General features: G+C 35.2%; 1 protein-coding gene and 1 long non-coding RNA gene across 3 annotated transcripts in view; one reads left to right on the top strand and one right to left on the bottom strand.

Moving 5' to 3' along the window:
• Positions 1 to 1,055: 1,055 nt before the first annotated feature.
• LOC115428234 (uncharacterized) lies at positions 1,056 to 13,109 on the bottom strand. The gene is made up of 2 exons (XR_003936592.1): positions 12,983 to 13,109; positions 1,056 to 1,478 (listed from the first exon to the last, which is right to left on the bottom strand). It is a non-coding gene; the product is annotated as an uncharacterized LOC115428234 (long non-coding RNA).
• Positions 13,105 to 18,944, top strand: part of pkib (protein kinase (cAMP-dependent, catalytic) inhibitor beta) — an 82,477-nt gene continuing 76,637 nt past the window's right edge. The window contains exon 1 of one of the 2 annotated variants that reach the window (XM_030147086.1): positions 13,105 to 13,389. The gene's annotated coding sequence lies outside the window, so the exon portion shown is untranslated. The remainder of the gene's footprint in view (positions 13,390 to 18,944) is intronic. The other variant, XM_030147087.1, reaches the window with a different exon arrangement.

The raw sequence follows: 18,944 nt of genomic DNA on the forward strand, positions 1-18,944 counted from the left end.
TGTTGTAGAAGATGATGGTGTTTCCACGTTCACTACGGGGGCTCTGAACGTCCAAATGGGTCATATCTGATGACCATGAAAAGATGACAAACTGCATTTTACACCAATTATTTACATGTATTGATAGGATTAGTGGCTCAACAGGTATTAAACAGTTTAGACCAGTAGATGTCTTTGGTCGCTGGTGGCTGCTTTGGTCTTTATGGGTTAATCTGAGCTTTTATGAACATTTTCATAATCAGTAAATTAACCCTTTCATGCATACTGGTCACTACAGTGGGCAGCTATTCTATATTCTCCAGCTGTTCTCTTGTATATTCATGGATTTTGTTGTTTTAGTTCCATATCAGGAACTAAAACTAGGAACAGGAACTAAGGAAGTCTGGGCATCCCTGCTTAGACTGTTACCCTCGCGACTCGGCCCCGGATAAGCGGTAGATAATGGATGGATGGATAGTTCCATATCAGTCAACACAGTGGACGCTTAAGCATCATCCCAAACACTGAAATTCATACTATTACTGTAACTTTGCTGTCCTTGATAAAACTAATCTGCAGTAACATATCTGAGTGAAAATCAGTTGCTTGTTATTGTACTGTAATTAACAGTTTGTTTGTTTGTTTTTGTTTTTTTAAACAAATTTTTTTTTTTTTCCATGTTATCTTCATGAAATGAGTAGTAACCAGTATTAGAATATGTTAAAATATGAGAAAACATCAGATTAGCAGCATTAAAAATGTTTGTATGTCATAGTTTTCACACAACATATCAATAAACATGTTTCTTTGCTTCAGAAATTAAACACATGGTGTCCAGCTGAGTGGACATTTTTGGAATTCTATGAAAAATTGGTTCATAAGAAAAATTTCAAACGCATTGCCTTTTTCATGCCGAAAGAGGAATGAAACACTCAAGGAAAAAATCTTGATTAAGGTTCTCATAAATCATGCATGAAAGGGTTAAATACAAGAAAATACCTGATTTATACTCACAAAATGTAAAATACAGATAATAATATTATAATAAATGGTGACATATCATTTAAAAAAAGGTCAGATATAGAGAAAATTTTATTTGGGAACTGACGCAAAAGTAGCGCTGGCTCTTTATGTACATAATGTTTACTCTTTGCACTGACCATCACAGACCCTGCATTGCAGACTTGTTGTTGGTAACAGTCTGAATGGTTCTTTTCATCTTTGGTCCAGACATTTCACCCAAAGGAGACCTGGCATACAGACCGGTCCACGTCTCCACTGAGTAATGGTCCATCCCAGACGCCCCCGAGCCCAGAGACAGTGACGATGCTTCTGGACACAGTAAACATAAACCATCCTTTTGGCACAGCGCGGTTCGACTTGGCGCTCGCGTCTGTAACTCCATATTGTCGGGTCTTGACAAAGGTTTGCCATAATAATCCTGAGCCCATGTGGTTCTGTTGGCTATAGATGAATGATGGCTCTTCATGAAGTGTCATCTGAGGGACACAGAGATCACAGGTGTTCAGCTTTGTGCCCCATTCTGCAGTGAAACACATCCAGATTCATAGAAACAAGAGAGGATGAAACATGACTGTCCCCTCCTGTGGTTCTTTGAGGAACATTGTTTTCTCATGCATTTGTCAGCAAACCGGTGATCTTCAGTCCATCTTTCCTCCCAGAGGTCTAGACTTCTCCTGATGCTTTTGTACTAAATCATTTTACAATCACATCACCTGTTTTGTATTACATTATTCACGCTGGTGTGACAGGTGGATGTATCTGTAGTTGAACTAAAGCCTGAAGAGGTTGAGTGACTGATTTCCATTAGTGGGAAGAAAACAAAACTTCCCCATAAAACACCACAACAACACAGCTCCGATGGTGAAATGACAGTACAACTCACTGTAAAATCAGTTTCTTTTACCACCCAATCTTACACAAAACATGTGTTCATCCTTTCAAGTATCAGCAAATAGCCAATAAACAAAAACAAACATACAAACAAAGAAAAATTCCCAGAACACAAATCAAGTTCCCTATAATTACCCAGCCTAAAGTAATAACAATAAATTGTCAGTTGGAATATTACTATTTAATAGGGCTGTGTATTGGAAAGAATCTGGCGATACGATACAAATCACAATACTAGGATCACGATACAATATACCACGATATATCATGATTCTGTTAAAAAGGCAATTTTTTGTTTGTTTCTTTTTTTAAATTTATTATTTCCTGGAAGAATTGAATTAATTACACCAGAAATATTCATTATACTAAACACATTTTTATTTGATCACAACATGATCTAATGCTGTATGACTGAATTTCCCTGTGTTAAAACTTAAATTCTGTTTTACAGACATTACATTTTAAGATCCTGTTCAGATATTCATATTCTATTAGTTCAGAACTAACATCAGAACATTATTTTAGTTCAATCCCAAATAAGGAACTACCATCTTGCCTCTCAGACAGTAAAAAGTGCTTTCAGGTTGCTTCAAATAAACATTATTTAATAAAAACAGTGTTAAACTAGAAGCACTCGGAGTGCGCAGACCTCCGCCAAGGCTGATCAGTGGCCCCCCCCCCCGTGGGCCCCCCCACCCCCGATCACCACCAAAATTTAATCATTTCTTCCTTATCCCATTTCCAACAAACCCTGAAAATTTCATCCAAATCTGTCCATAACTTTTTGAGTTATGTTGCACACTAACGGACAGACAAACAAACAGACAAACAAACAAACAAACAAACCTTTGCAAAAACATAACCTCCTTGGCGGAGGTAATAATAATAAATAAGATATAAACATTAAAGAAAAAACAAAATGAACCTCCGCTATATCTGCATTTGAATAAATACCTAAAAATATCGATACAGTACTTTCAATATCGATACAGTATTGTGAAATGAAATATCCCGATATATTGCAGAACTGATCTTTTCTAACACCCCTACTATTTAAGCCATAAAGACTCAGTGCTACTTTTGTGGCAATTCTCAAATACTTTTTTCTCAATTTTTAACCTTTCTTAACTTATTTATCACCATTTATTCGTATATTATCCTCTGTATTTCTCATTTTTACCTCCGCCAAGGAGGTTATGTTTTTGCCAGGGTTTGTTTGTTTGTTTGTTTGTCTGTCCGTTAGTGTGCAACATAACTCAAAAAGTTATGGACAGATTTGGATGAAATTTTCAGGGTTTGTTGGAAATGGGATAAGGGAGAAATGATTAAATTTTGGTGGTGATCGGGGGTGGGGGGGCCCACGGGGGGGGCCACTGATCAGCCTTGGCGGAGGTCTGCGCTCTCCGAGTGCTCCTAGTTTAGTATAAATCAGGTATTTTCCAATATTTAATTCACCGATAATGTAGATGTTCATAAAAGCTCAGATCAAAGTTGAGGATTATTAAATGGAAAAAAAGAGAAACTAAAGAAAACATGACTTTTTTTAGTAAAATATATCTTTAACTGAACATAAATTAAGTGTCTCCATCCACTGTCATCAAACTCCATGGGTTTTACTGGTGAATCAATGTTGCAGAAAATGACGGTGTTTCCACTAGTGATGTCCCGATCTGGATTTTTTTTGCTCCGGATCTGATATTTTTAATGATTAGTTTTGCCGATACCAATCCGATATTGATACTTTTTACTATGAAATTTTTGATTTAAATTTTGAGTCCTTATTTGTAGGTTTTTATACTATTATTTATGTTTATTTCAGAGCCTCTGAACATCCTAATGGGTCATATCTGATGAGATGATAAACTGCATTTTACACCAATTATTTACATGGACTGTTAGGATTAGTGGATCAACAGTTATTAAACATTTGAGATCAGTAGAAGATTTTGGTCGTCAGCGGATGTTTGGGTCTTTATGGGTTAAAAATTAATCTTTCCATTTCAATTTTGTATTTTATTTTACCTATAATGGATTTAGTGTATATAATGATTTTTTTCTTTTCTGTTTTCAATTCTGTACTGCTGAGACAATAACAATGAAAACAAATTCTATTCTATTCTATTCTATTCTATTCTATTCTATTCTATTCTATTCTATTCTATTCTATTCTATTCTATTCTATTCTATTCTATTCTATTCTATTCTATTCTATTCTAAATACATTTCTGGTAAGTATACATAGAGTTGTTTTTAACATGTAAGTGAAGAAATTCCTCTTAAAAAACAAAAAAGAAAATACAAACAAACAAAGGCTTTCCCGTTAAATCCACACTGTTAAAAAATGCTATTAACCCTTTCATGCATAGTGGTCACTCTAGTGGACAGCTATTCTACAGTTCTTTTGTATATTCATGGGTTTTGTTGGTTTAGTTCCATATCAGCCAACACAGTGGATGCTCATGCATCATCCCATATATTGACATTCAGACCATTACTGTCACTTTGCTGTTCTTGATAAAACTGATCTGCACTAACATGTTTGAGTGTAAACCACTTGTTTTTGTTAGACACAAAGGTTTTTTTGTATGTTATCACCATGAAATGACTAATAACAAGCATAAGAATATGTTGTGAGAAAACATCAGATTAGCAGCATTAAAAATGTTTTTATTTCATATCACTTTCTTACGGAAGAGGATTAGGGCCACTGGAAAATTAAAAAGGTGTAATATATATATTTTTTGTTATTATTCTGAGAAAAGTCAGAATTCTGACTTTAAACTCCGAATTCGGACTTTTTTTTTTTTTTTTCCAGAATTCTGACTTTGATCTCAGAATTCTTAAATTCAGAATTCTGTTTTGTTTTTGTTTTTTTTTGTTTTTTTGTTTTTTTTCAGAATTCTGACTTTAATCTCAGAATTCTGAAATTTTTCTCAGAATTCTGGCTTTTTTTCAGAATTCTGACTAATCTCAGAATTCTGACTTTTTCCTCAGAATTCCGACTTTCATCTCAGACTTCTGACTTTAAACTCAGAATTCTGACGTTAATCTCACAATTCTAACTTTTTTCTCCGAATTCTGACCTTTTTTTTTCCGAATTCTGACTTAAATTTCAGAATTCTGACTTTTTTTTCTTATAATGATAATAATAAGAAATACATATTGGACCGTAGTTCATTGTATTTTTTTCCAGTGGCCCTAATTCTCTTCCGTACTTTCTGATATTGGGTTTTAAACACACGTTTCTTTACTACAAAAATTAAATGCATGGACATTTTTGTAACTCCATGAAAAAAAAATCAATCACATTGTTTTTTCTCATGCCTAAGGGGGAATAAAAACACTCAAGAAAAAAAAATCTTGCCTAAGGCTCTCATAAGTCATGCATGAAAGGGTTAATATACAAATTGACACTGGATTTCTGATGTACTGAAATATATTCATCATATTTTTACTGTTGTGTCATCTTATTACATTTTCATGTAGAATATCCAACATATTGCACAAATAGTTGAACTAAATAAAAAACTGACCTGATAAACAATCAGCATCAGTCTCTGTCGTTTCCCACTGTTTTGTTATTACAGGCAACTTCTTATTATCTGCTACTATTTCAATATCAGAGTACAGTATATACAATAGCAACGATACATGTGCCTCACATGTCATTATGGAAAAAGCCAATACATGAACCAATTAGGAATAAGAAAAAAAGACAGAGTCGTAGCAGTCAAAGACTTTCCTCAATAAACTAGTAAAAGGCTGTTCCATTTGTCCAATGTAATTTGTATTTGAGGTGCACCCCTTAATAAGAACATAATGGTACAAACCTCTGAGCAGCAGTGGTGAAGGAGCTGGTTAAGACAGAAGGAATAACACAGGAAGCTGATTTACTGAGGCTTCAGCTTAAAATACAAGCCATTTGTAACTACCTTGTGTCTTTCATTGAAAAAAAAAAAAAAAAAGATTAGAAAATATCAGAACAGTGTGCATTTTTCTGTCTAATACTGTCAACGTTTTTAAGTTTAATCCTTCATTAAAACTGTTGCTAATTCAGCTGAGCCTTAAACAAATGAATGAAAATAACCCTGTAGAATACATCTCATAGACTGGAATTATGCTGTGAGTTACATTTGGTAAAAACTGAGACATTATGTTGTTAAAATGGGACTTAGTTCTATTAAAGCATTTCAGGTTGTTCAGAATTATTCAGGTTATTCACATTTTCATGTATTTTTACTTTTTTCTCACTAAAACTAAAAGAAACATTTGAAATCATTGTGTGTCAGAATAAAGGCATTAAACACTGTTGCCCATAATATTGGAATAATTCTGTTTTCAGCCACATTCCTCTTTTTATTCCTACACTGTAAGAAAAAAAGAAAAAAAAGAAAAAAAAAAGGTATTATTCTGACAACAGGGGTGCCAAAAAAATACTGTAAAATAATGGAAAATAACGATCTCATAAAAATACGGTAATTTTCCATAATTAAAATACAGTTTTTTGCCCAAACTTTACTTGAGATTTTGCTTCTTTTTTTGACTTTTTAATCTTTAATAAAGAATATTTTCAAGTGTTAAAACAATCGAATTACCTATATATGTATATATAAATATATATATAAATATATATATATATATATATATATATATATATATATATATATATATATATATATGTATATATATATAAATGAGACTCAGTTGTCCAATCCACTGATAAAAACTGTATTTGGACAGTTTATCAGTGCTTATACATGTTATACATTCACAAAAATAAATTTATTCAACATTTTTGTTATGAAACCGACTGTAATTACACAAGATATTTGTCAATTAACAAACAAGTCTAGTTAAACTTACAGAACAAATACTTCTGTGATACATTTGCAAATGTATTTTAGCTGTATTTTTCTGTGAAAAAAGAAAAAAAATTCTTTTAAAAAATGGAAACTTTATGGTTATTCACAGTTAGTTTTTTCATGTTATTTTACATTTGACGTAAAATTACAGTCTATTTTTGTAATTTCATTCATATTTTCCTGTATCTTAAAAATACAGGAAAAATCTGTAAAATAAACAGTGAAAATTCAGTTAAATTACAGATTTTTTTTGCAGTATATTTATACACATCAATAACCACCTTTTACGAGGTACAGTGATTCCATATGAGTCCCAGTTAGACTTCATCATTCATTTTCTGAACCCGCTTTATCCTCACCAGGGTCATGGGCGTTGTTTGGAGCTTATCCCACCTACTTATGGGCGAAGGCGGGGTACACCCTGGACATGTCACCAGTTCATCACAGGGCTGACATATAGAGACAAACAATCACTGTCACATTCACACCTATGGGCAATTTAGATTAACCAATTAACCTATCAGTGCATGTGTTTGGATAGTGGGAGGAAGCCGGAGTACCCAGAGAGAACCCATGCAGACACAGGGAGAACATGCAAACTCCAACCAGAAAGGTCCCACCGCCATTGACTGGTGTTGGAATCAAACCCAGGACCTTCTTACTGTGAGGCATGAGTGCGAACCACTGCACCACCATGTCTTTATCTATCAAAAATAAATCATATTGTCACAATCATTTCACGAGAAGAGGTAAAAATGTTTTATTCAATTTTTATTGGCAACTGAATTTTACTCTTTAGATCCCTGGTCCTCCAGAGCCGGTATCCTGCATGTTTTAGATGTATCCCTCTTCCAGCACACCTGATGGTCATCATCAGGCTTCTGCAGAACTTGATGATAGACATCATTTGAATCAGGTGTGTTGGAAGAGGGATACATCTAAAACATGCAGGATAGTAGCTCTGGAGGACCAGGGCTTTGGACTGTTGGTAGCAGTAACAGAGTTCACCATGACATGATTTTCAGGATTAACTCTTTTTGGTATCAGCCACTAAGTTGAAATGTATTTGGAATAATTTAAACTAATGTACAGTATACACAACCAAAAAAATAAACAGTAAAAAAAAACCAAAACAAAACAGTAAAACCTTCTTTGGCTTATGTTTCCTTATAGCAGTGTTTTTCAACCTTGGGGTCAGGACCCCATGTGGGGTCGCCTGAAATTTATAGTAATTAATAAAAATAAAAACATACTAATAAAAGATATATGGTGAGTTTAGAGAGACAATCACAATACATAAAAGACATGACAAACTGTGAAACTGAAGCACTGTGATACTGTTTATCTTTCAAATGTTCATTGTGGTCAGTTTCAGATGCTGCAGCTCTTTCATAATTCACAATTTAAGTTCTTGTTTGTTCAGTATTAATTGTCCGCCTTGTAAATCCAAACTGGACTGACTGTACATATCCTGACCAAGGAAAATCAAATTCTCACTTTGTGCAGTAATCTACACCTGGCTTTACTGCCTCCATCCATAAAAATATACATTATAGAGATCAAATGTCATCTAAAATTAACGTTTATGTGCAACACAGTACAACAAACTATTTTAGATTTAGCAAAAAAAAAAAAGTCTTTGTTTTGAATGTCTGGAGATGATGAAATTTGTGATGTTAAAATGGGAACCACTGCCTTATAGACTGTATGGATACAACATACTTCTTGTTTTTTCTGGTTAAAGATTTGATTCTGTTTTGGTAACAGTGTATTTTACTCTTTAGACCAGGGGTCACTAACCCTGGTCCTCCAGAGCCACTATCCTGCATGTTTTAGATCAGGGGTATTCAAATGCAGTCACACCTGGAAGCCATTCCATCGTTATCAGGCTTCTGCAGAACTTGATGATGAGCTGGTCATTAATTGAACCAGGTGTGAAGGAAGAGGGAAACTTCTAAACATGCAGGACAGTAGATCTTAAGGACCAGGGTTGGTGACCCCTGATATAGATTATTAGTAGCAGTGACAGACTTGATTGTGATTTTCAGAATTAACAGTCACTGGTTGCAGCCACAGAAGTAACTGAGTTGAAATGTATTTGGAATAATTTATTGTACAATAATAATAATACATCACACTTATATAGTGTTTTTTTTGGACACTCAAAGACGCTTCACAAACAATCAAAACAAAAAGAACAGAGAGAAAAGAAAGAGGCTCAAGAAAATGCAAGTTTGAACAGGTGAGTTTACAGTAGTGATTTGAAGTTTTGTATTGAGTCTGAGTTCCTGATGTTTTGTGGGAGTGAGTTCCATAGGGTGGAGGTGGGGGCAGCTGCAGCGAAGGCTTGGTCTAGTGATGGGAGTGAGGAGGTTAGTGTTGGCTGATCTGAGGCAGTGGGTGGGGCAGTGCTGCTGAAGGAGATCAGTGAGATAGGGAGGGGCCAGGTTATGGAGGGGCTTGTAGGTGAGGAGGAGGACCTTGCATTGGATGCGGTATGATACGGGAAGCCAGTGGAGTTGTTTGAGAAGGGGGGTGATGTGGTCTCTGGAGCAGGTATAATGTACAGTTTATGCAGCCAAATAAGTAGGCCTGTATATTATAAAGAATATATATGTATGTATGTGGCCCCTGAGCTAAAAAAAAAAAAAAAAAGATTTAGACATCCATGACCAGTGGTTCCCAACCTTTTTTTGGCTCATACATCACAAATTTCTGGCAAAATTCAAAACAGAGACTTTTTTTTGGCTACAATTAATTTGTTTTTGATCATGTAATAGTTTGCTATACTATGTTACAAATAAACATTAATTTTAGATGACATTTAGTCTATAGAATGTATATTATTATGGATGGAGGCAGTAAAGCCAGGTGTAGATTACTGCACAAAGTGAGAATTTGATTTTCCTTGGTCAGGATATGTACAGTCAGTCCAGCTTGGATTTCCAAGGCTGACAATTAATACTGAACAAACAAGAACTCAAACTATGAATTATGAAAGAGCTGCAGCATCTGAAACCGACCACAATGAACATTTGAAAGATAAACAGTACCACAGTGCTTCAGTTTCAGCTTCAGTTTGTCATGTCTTTAATGTTTTGTGATTGTCTCTCTCAACTCACTGTATATTTTCTATTAATTATTACCTCCGCCAAGTGAAACGGCAGAGGTAATGTTTTCATCAGGGTTTGTCTGTCTGTCTGTTAGCAAGGTAACTCAAAAAGTTACGGACGGATTTGGATGACATTTTCAGGAAATGTTGATACTGGCACAAGGAACAAAAGATAAAATTCTGGAGGTGATGGGGGGGGGGGGATTTTTTGTTTGTTCATCTGTCTGTTAGCAAGATAACTCAAAAAGTTATGGATGGATTTGGATGAAATTTTGAATAATTAAAGTCATTTGTAGCGTCTGCTTATGTGACTGATGACCCAGACTTGACTAAAAATGCATTTTTTACCTCCACCAAGGAACGGTGGAGGTTATGTTTTCATTGGGGTTTGTTTGTCTGTTTGTTTGTCTGTCTGTTAGTTATGTTATGGACCGATTTTGATGAAATTTTCAGGAAATGTTGATACTACCATAAGGAACAAATGATTAAATTTTGGTGGTGATCTGGGGGTGGGGTGGGGGGGCTGATCTTGGCAGAGGTCTGAGCTCTCAGAGTGCTTTTCTAGTTTTTGTTGTTTGTTTTTTTTTATCAAACCCATTTGTTGTTTTTGTCTTTTGAGGTTTGTAAATGTGACTCCACAAATTTAGAATAAGTGCCAAAATGTCCCTCTAGACTGTCAGATTTACACAAACATGTCTCTTCAATGTGACTCAGTGTGTCTGAGTGTGACTTCAATGTGATTTAACATTTTCTATTCAGTCTAAATACAACAAATGTAGAGCTATCACAGTGGGATTATGCACATGGTGCCAGTTTCCACTTTCAGAAATTTTTTTGATGAAATAGACTCTTGATTTTGTTTATTCATCCATTATTTGGGATGGCCGTGGCTCAGGAGGTAAAGCAGGTTGTCCAATAATAAGGGTTGGTGGTTCAAAATGTTGATACTGCCATAAGGAACAAATGATACAATTTTGGTGGTGATGGGGGGGGGGGGTTGATCTGCCTTGGCAGAGGTCTGCGCCCTCCGAGTGCTTTTCTAGTTTTTCTTAATTTTTTTTATTTTTATTTTTTTATCAGTTACTAGACATTTCAGGCGACCCCAAGGTTGAAAAACACTGCCCTTGACTGTTAATACCTCAGTGTAATTTTTGCATGTTAAGGCTGACTGGATCTGTCTACTGGACCAGTTTTGGGCCGCGGGCCGTATGTTGGACATCTTTATTCACTCTTTCATGCATAGTATTCACTCCAGTGGACAGTTATTCTACAGCTGTTCTCTTGTATATTCACAGGTTTTGTTGTTTTAGTTGCATAATCAGTCAACACAGGTGACACTTATGCACCATCCACTACACTGACATTCATACCATTACTGTAACTTTCCTGTTCTTGATAAACCTGATCTGCAGTGATATGTTTGAGTGTAAATCAATTGTTAATTGCTAGACTGTAATTAACAGTTTTAAAAAAAAAAAAAAAAAAGTTTTTTTTTTGCATATTATCTCCATGAACTAGGAAGATTATTACTGTTGTTAATTATTTAAGAAGAAGGGGTGGGAATTTAGAAGTTATGCTTCTTCTCACTCCTTTTCGATTATGTATTATATGTCTTATGTTTAAGTGTTTGGTTTTTTTTTTTTTTATTTTCTTCTGTTTTGACATTCATATTTGAAATAAATACATCAATCAATCAAATCAATCAATCAAGTGATTCATAACTAGTATTAGAGTATGTTAAAATTAGGGCTGGGCAAGTTAACGCGTTATTACCGCATTAATGCATTCATTAAATAATGCCGACAATTTTTTTTTTTTCATCTCACGTTAATGCAGTTTTATTCTAACTCATATTCTTCTGCCTCTGCTTGTGTGTGTGTAGCGATTAGCTCGGCAGATAGACAATAGGTTTAACAAGAAAAGCCCAAAACTTCTCTCCAAATCTTTTACTTGAGACTTACTGTAAAACTGCAACATACATACAAAATATGTCTCAGTTCTGTTCATTGCCTTAGTACATTTACATAGCATTATACATTTAAATGAATGGGAAAAAGATCGCTAGCTCAATGCTAACTTGAATGGGAAAATCTATAGACATGCTAACAACTAGCATTTACAGATTAACTGAAGATTTACAACATCTTTTTATCCAGCAACAAAGGTTCACATCAGAGATATTTTATACTATTTATTCTTACAACAACTGAACATAAAATACTCACAGGCAAACGTTTTTGGGGCCACACAAACAGAGTGAAAGAAACGTGTCTGTTAGTTCCTTCTTATGTCCGAACTGACTACGGGAACACCGAAAGGACAAAACATACGTTAGTGCAATTTATTCCGACCACTAGAGGGCCCCCTTTGCTTGCTTTGAACAACTGAACATCACATATTATTGGGCTTATTAGTATTAGTACTTATTAGTGGGCTTAAGACTCCTGTCAATCAGTCACAAGCAGAAGTAAACTGGTGGGGACATAAACATGGAGAAAAGTACTGGTCTTTTCCATGGACATTTTCATTTTAAATGTCTTCAGATGGTGGGGTTGAGAAGGACAGTTGCTTGGAAGCACTGCAATGTGGAATTATTTTTTTGTCACAGGAGTACTTCGAGTGTGAAATATCACTTAAAAGCAATATACGCTGTTGATGCTAGCACCCCCCCCCCCCCATTAACTATGCAATTAATTGTGATTAATTGCAGAAATCTACGCGATTAATTGCGATTAAAAATTTGAATCGCTGCCCAGCACTAGTTAAAATGTGAGAAAACATCAGATTAGCAGCATTAAAAATGTTTTTATTTCATTGTTTTCATATCACTTTCTGATATTGGGTTTGAAATTACATGTTTCTGTACTTCAAGAATAAAATGCATGTTGTAGCCAAGTGGACATTTTTGTAAATCCATGAAAAAAACAAAAAAAAACCCCAAAACTCAGTTGCATTGTTTTTTCATGCCTAGTTAGTGAGGAATAAAAACACTCAAGACAATATCTCGACAAAGGTCCTAATAATTCATGCATGATAGGGTTAATAATGTCCTTTTTGGTCGTGCCGTGTACCCAGTCCTTCTCTTCTCTTTGTCTGACAGCTGATGTGATCTTACTCTGAAGGTTCTCCTCTCCTCTTCCTCTCTGCGCGTGCTCTGTACGTGCGGTCATGACGCTCCTCCCTGTTGCCGGGAATGCGCGCGCTGTGCGGTGCGGTGCGCCTCTCTCGCGGCTGAACCGTCCGTGTGGAATCAGCGCAGATCGGTGTGCGCTATGGCGCGGCTCCGGCGCTCCGTGTGCGGCGATGAGGAGCTGTAATGTGCGCTGTCGGACGGACTCCCTGACACTCTGCACTTTGTCTTCTTCTTCTTCTTCATCCCCGCAGGAGATGGTGACAGGAGGATAATTCCAACTTCGGACTGTTTTGTGTGGTTTTTTTTGTTCGTCGGCAAAGCGCGCTCAATCAGTTGGTGAGTGTCCGTCGTTGCGCACACATAAACTGTCACCTGTTTCAGCTCCACAGGTAGGATGTCAGACTGCATTGTACTGCTGCTGCTCAGACAAAACACACAGACTCTGCTTTTACACACACACACACAAATAAGAGGCTGTGGTGTCTATAGATTCTAGGCGTGTAAGGTGAAGCTGCAGCCATTATCTGCACTTAGACTGGTTCAAAGAAAACACAACAACAACAGCTTAATCAACAAATCCCATGTAATCAGCTGATCTGTCAGTGGGATTGTAAACACTGGAACATTTAAAGCAGAACTTGAGCAGCTACCTGTCACCTCCAGAAGGACTTCACTCCTTTGTGTGGATCAGCTGTTCATATCCAAATGCCACTGGCTCCCAACGGAGAGCTCCCAACCAGCTGGATTATCTGCTTTATATTAGGAGATGATGCACAGAGTAAGACCTGGTGGTAAACAGTTCAATTAATTCCCAAGTCTTTCATAATTAATTAATTAGTATGAGCTGTTTTTTTTTTTTTTTTTTCAGAAAGAAAAAGTTTGAATTTGTGTTTTCCATCATCCTCAACCCATAAAGACCCAGTGTTACATTTGTGGCAGTTCCCAAATGAAATTGTTCTTTATATTTAACCTTGATTTTTAAAAAAATGATATATACAGGGTGTCCCATAAGTCTCCATACATAGGAAAAATAAACGTTTCCTGACATAAACCACTTTATTTATTTAATATGCTCTATATGACTGCCATTTTGTCGGGAACGAATTGATCCAAAACACTTCCTGTTTTTTTGAACTTGACAATAAGTTGTGCCACAGTGTCGTGTGTGATACTCATCCCATGTTTTCTGTTAAATGCGCTTGCAACCATACAACTGCTTGCTGAACCGGCCATCAGGATGATTTCAATTTGTTGCTCTTTATTCAAATGCATTCTTTGAGTTAACTGAAATATAAAGAAATACATGTTCGAACCATATATGTATGGAATGTATTATGTCTCCTATGTATGGAGACTTATGGGACACCCTGTGTGTGTGTGTGTGTGTGTATATATATATATATATATATATATATATATATATATATATATATATAACTTTATTTATAGAACTTTTCATTTCACAAGAATAACATTTATAATTTCAAGTGATGTATTCATAATACAAAGATTGACACTGGACATGATAAACAAACAGAACCCAAGGGAAAGAAAAAAAAAAAAAAGGCAATACAAACAAGACACACATAAAGACAGTCAAAACAGTGCATTCTGGTACCGTTAAAGGAGGAAAGAAAGAAAATAAATAAATAAATAAAAATTGGTCAATAGCAATATAAACACCTAACATGTTTTTAAAGTTCCAAGCCATGCAACATATTCACGCAGTGTAAAAGAGGCTCCCATATTTTGTAAAATTTATCAATAGAGTTATTTAGGGTGCACCTAATTTTTTCGAGCTTTATATTAAGCATGATGTCTCTAATCCATTGATCGTGTGTTGGAGGTGATGAGTCCTTCCATTTCAAAAGAATGGTACGTCTAGCTAGTAAAGATGCAAAGGCCACAACTTTTTGTTGGTTATATTTAACCTTGAGTTAAACGATTTATTGTAATATTATCTTATTTATTTTGCATTTTTTCAGAGAAAATCAGGTATTTTCGTACATTTAATGTATTGATGATGTAGATCAGGGGTGTCAAACTCATTTTAGTTCAGGGGCAACATTCAGCTAAATTTGATCTGAAGTGGGCTGACCCAGTAAAATAATAACATAATAATATATAAATAATGCTAACTCCAAAATTTTCTCCATGTTTTAGAGTGAAGAAAGTAAAATTAAACAATGAAAATGTTTACATCTACAAACTATCCTTTCAAACAATGTGAATAACATGAAAAAACTGAAACAATAAGTGTAATTTTCGCAATATTATGCTTCAGTTGATCATTTCCACATGTCCATTATAATTTACAGATCACAGTGGGTCTACAAATGCACAAAACATTTAATATCAGGCAGAATATTGTTAACATTGTACTTACTTCTCTTAAACATTTCAGGTTGTTCATATTTGTTCGGGTTATTCACATTTTTTGTGAAATTATACTTTGTTTTAGTCTAAATACATGAAAATATTTACATTTACAAAGAGAAAAAATTGGAGTTGTGAGTATTTCTAGATTATTATGATAGTATTTTACTGGTTTGACCCACTTGAGATTGAATTGGTCTGAATGTTGAACCTGAACTAAAAGGATTGTTAATATCTTAGTGTAATTTTTGTGTTTCACAAATTCATCCCAAGGGCCGGTCTAGACCCTTTGGCAGGCCGGATTTGGCCCCAGGCCGCATGTTTGACACCTGTGATGTAGATGTTTATAAAAACACAAATTAAAGTTGAAGGTTATTATATCAGAAACAGAGAAAACTGAACAAAAAGTGGCATTTTCAGCGAAGATATCATTAACTGAACGTACAAATAAGTGTCTCCATCCACTGTCATTGATCCAACTCCATGGGTTTTACTGGTGAATCAATGTTTTAGAAGACGACGGTGTTTCCATGTTCACTACGGAGCCTCTGAACATCTAAATGGCTCATATCTGATGACCATGAAAAGATGACAAATTGCATTTTACACCAGTTATTTACATTTATTGATAGGATTAGTGGATGAACAGGTATTAAACATTTTAGAATAGTAGATGGTTATGGTCGATGGTGGATATTTGGGTCTTTATGGGTTAAGACTGAATATGTTTAGGTTGTAGGCCAAACAGGACTCATGCTGAGCTTTGAGCAACATTAGTAGACATTTTTCACCATTTTCTGACATAAATGAAGCAGCTAATGAAAAAAAAAAAAAAATCAACAAGAAAAAGAATGGTTAAGCTGCAGTCACATCACTTGAACAGATCTAAATACTGAAGGAAAACAAAAATAAAATTCATAAAATGTACAACTGTTGCTGATTAGAAAAGTGACAGTGACTAAAACTTAAAGCGAATGCTAATGAGCTGTGTTTTATTCCACTGTCCACTCTGCACACCAGAAATAGACACTATTATACTAGCACTAAGGCCAGTACGACCTGATGTCAAACCTGCAATAAAAAACCTACTTTACAGCCCTAGCATCCTCATAAAATAAACCTTTATAGCTGCCAAACATGTCCTGTAACAAAAAAAAGAGTGTAGATTAGCCATTTGTTTTTATTCTTTGGAAAACATCCATTTACAGTACATTGACATCCAATGAAGAATAAACAATATGACCAATAATGTTGTCATGAGTTGGCATCAATAATTACGTCAAATAATAAATTACTTCAAGTTTAGAGGCTTGTTTTTGTTCTTGAATAAAAGGTGGAGAAGCCAAATGTGTATTTGTGGTGTTAAACTGTTAAAAAAAAATAGTCAAAACATACCAAATACTCACCAAACAGTGGAGCATTTCCCAGATCTAGAAGTAGGACATTCAAAACAAAATGATAATTTGTTTGTTCACCTTCAAAATATAGTAAAATGAAGTAAAACAACAACGCACTGAAGTTTTTTTTTTTTTTATTACAGTCAAATAAATACACCTTTGATGCATCTACAAAGTCCCTCCAATAAAACTTACTTTTAATAACATTAGTTAGTAGAGTAAAACACATATTATGATAGTTTCTGGTCATCATGTTATAGGCTAATCCTTGTCCCATGGAACATTTAGTTGGATGCACAGTGTCAAGAAGGGAAAAATAAATCCAGCTTTTCCCTGTTTTAATACTCATTCCTGCTTCAAGGCGCTTGCTGTAGTGTTCTGATTTCTACTTATCCTACTGTGGTGTTCTTGGCCTGCGGTCTGTAGATTACACTCTGGTCAAAGAATTATCACTGACACTAGATGCTGGTTCCCATTAGACTTCCTTTAAACTACTCTCAGAATATACTGTTACTATATTTCCAGGACTCATTCTCATTTACTTTGTCTGGATACTCTAATAAGTAATATTTTGGAACTAATACAAGGTTTTATCTGCCATTTCAGGGTTTGATTAACAGTGTGTTCTCTCATTTTGGGGCTTCTGTTTATTGAACAAAACATTTCTTTTCCCCCCAACCTACTGTAGTTGTTTGTAAGTTACTCTAACACACAGATGTCAAACATGTGGCCCGGGGACCAAATCTGGCCCGCCAAACGGTCGAATCTGGCCCTTGGGATGGATTTGTGAAATGCAAAAATTACACTAAGATATTAACAATTTCCACATTTAGACTAATTCAATCTCAAGTGGGCAGGAACAGTAAAATACTATCATAATACCATATAAATAATGACAACTCCAAATTTTTCTCTTTGTTTTAGTGTAAATATATGAAAATATTTACATTTACAAAGTATAATTTCACAACAAATGTGAATAACCTGAGCAAATATGAACAACCTGAAATGTCTTAAGAGAAGTAAGTACAATTTTAATAATATTTTGCCTGTTACTAAATGTGTTGTGTATTTGTAGATCCACTATGATCTGTACGCTATAGTGTACATGTGTAAATGATAAACTGAGGCAGAATATTGTTAAAATTACACTTAATTTTTCAGTTTGTTCATGTTATTCACATCTTTTGAAAGGATAGTTTGTAGATGTAAACATTTTCATAATGTAAATTTACTTTTTTCACTCTAAAACAGAAAAAAGTTTGAAGTTGACATTATTTCTATATTTTTATTTTATTATTTTACTGGTCCGGCCCACTTCAGATCAAATTTAGCTGAATGTGGCCCCTGAACTAGAATGAGTTTGACACCCCTGCTCTAACATGTCACCATTGTTCCATGAAGTTGATCATTTTACCAATTCAGAAAGCTAGCATTAGCATTTAGCTCATCCATCACCCCTGTTGCTTCCCCAGCTCTGCCTTCTTGTCCAAATATGGTAATTTCTGGTCCCCAGAAAACAAGAACTGTTTCTCAATAAGCGCTCTTGTCTGTTCAAGTACTGTTCCATTTGAAAGTTCGCATAAACCATAAACACATGCAATACCCGGATGTTGCTCTTGTCTGCTAGCTTAAACCAAGCATGCACTGGTTGGTGACTTGTGTAGACTTATATCCCAAGATGCACTTCATGCTACTTTTGAATGCTACGGCGGCTTTTGTAAAAACTTAATTCAGAAATGTTTTATTGATGACCGTAACAAGATGATGTGATATAATGTTGGAACACAAGCCAGAGGCAGAATAGTGAGAAATATGTGTTTATTATCATACGGGATTTGACGAAATTTGTTCCAGTCTTGAAAAATATGCAAAATATGTAAAAAATTTAAATGACTTGTAAATAGTAGTACAAATGTATTGAAATCAAATTGAGTGACATTGTGGTGATTTGAGGGAAATATGTTATGGAACCAATGGTGTTAATACAGCAGAACCAGGGAGGAAAGTTCGCAAGTACGCAGCCGTTCAATTACAAAGAGACTTGCGTTTTTAGGAAGTCCATTTTCTGGAACCATTCTTACGAAGACCGTACTCGTCAAGTTCATAAGACTGTACTCCTGAACTTGATATTGAGAAATGGCCAAGATGTTGACAGCCAAAATGCAGAC

This window comes from Sphaeramia orbicularis, chromosome 11 (assembly GCF_902148855.1).
Source record: "Sphaeramia orbicularis chromosome 11, fSphaOr1.1, whole genome shotgun sequence".
NCBI lineage: Eukaryota > Metazoa > Chordata > Actinopteri > Kurtiformes > Apogonidae > Sphaeramia > Sphaeramia orbicularis.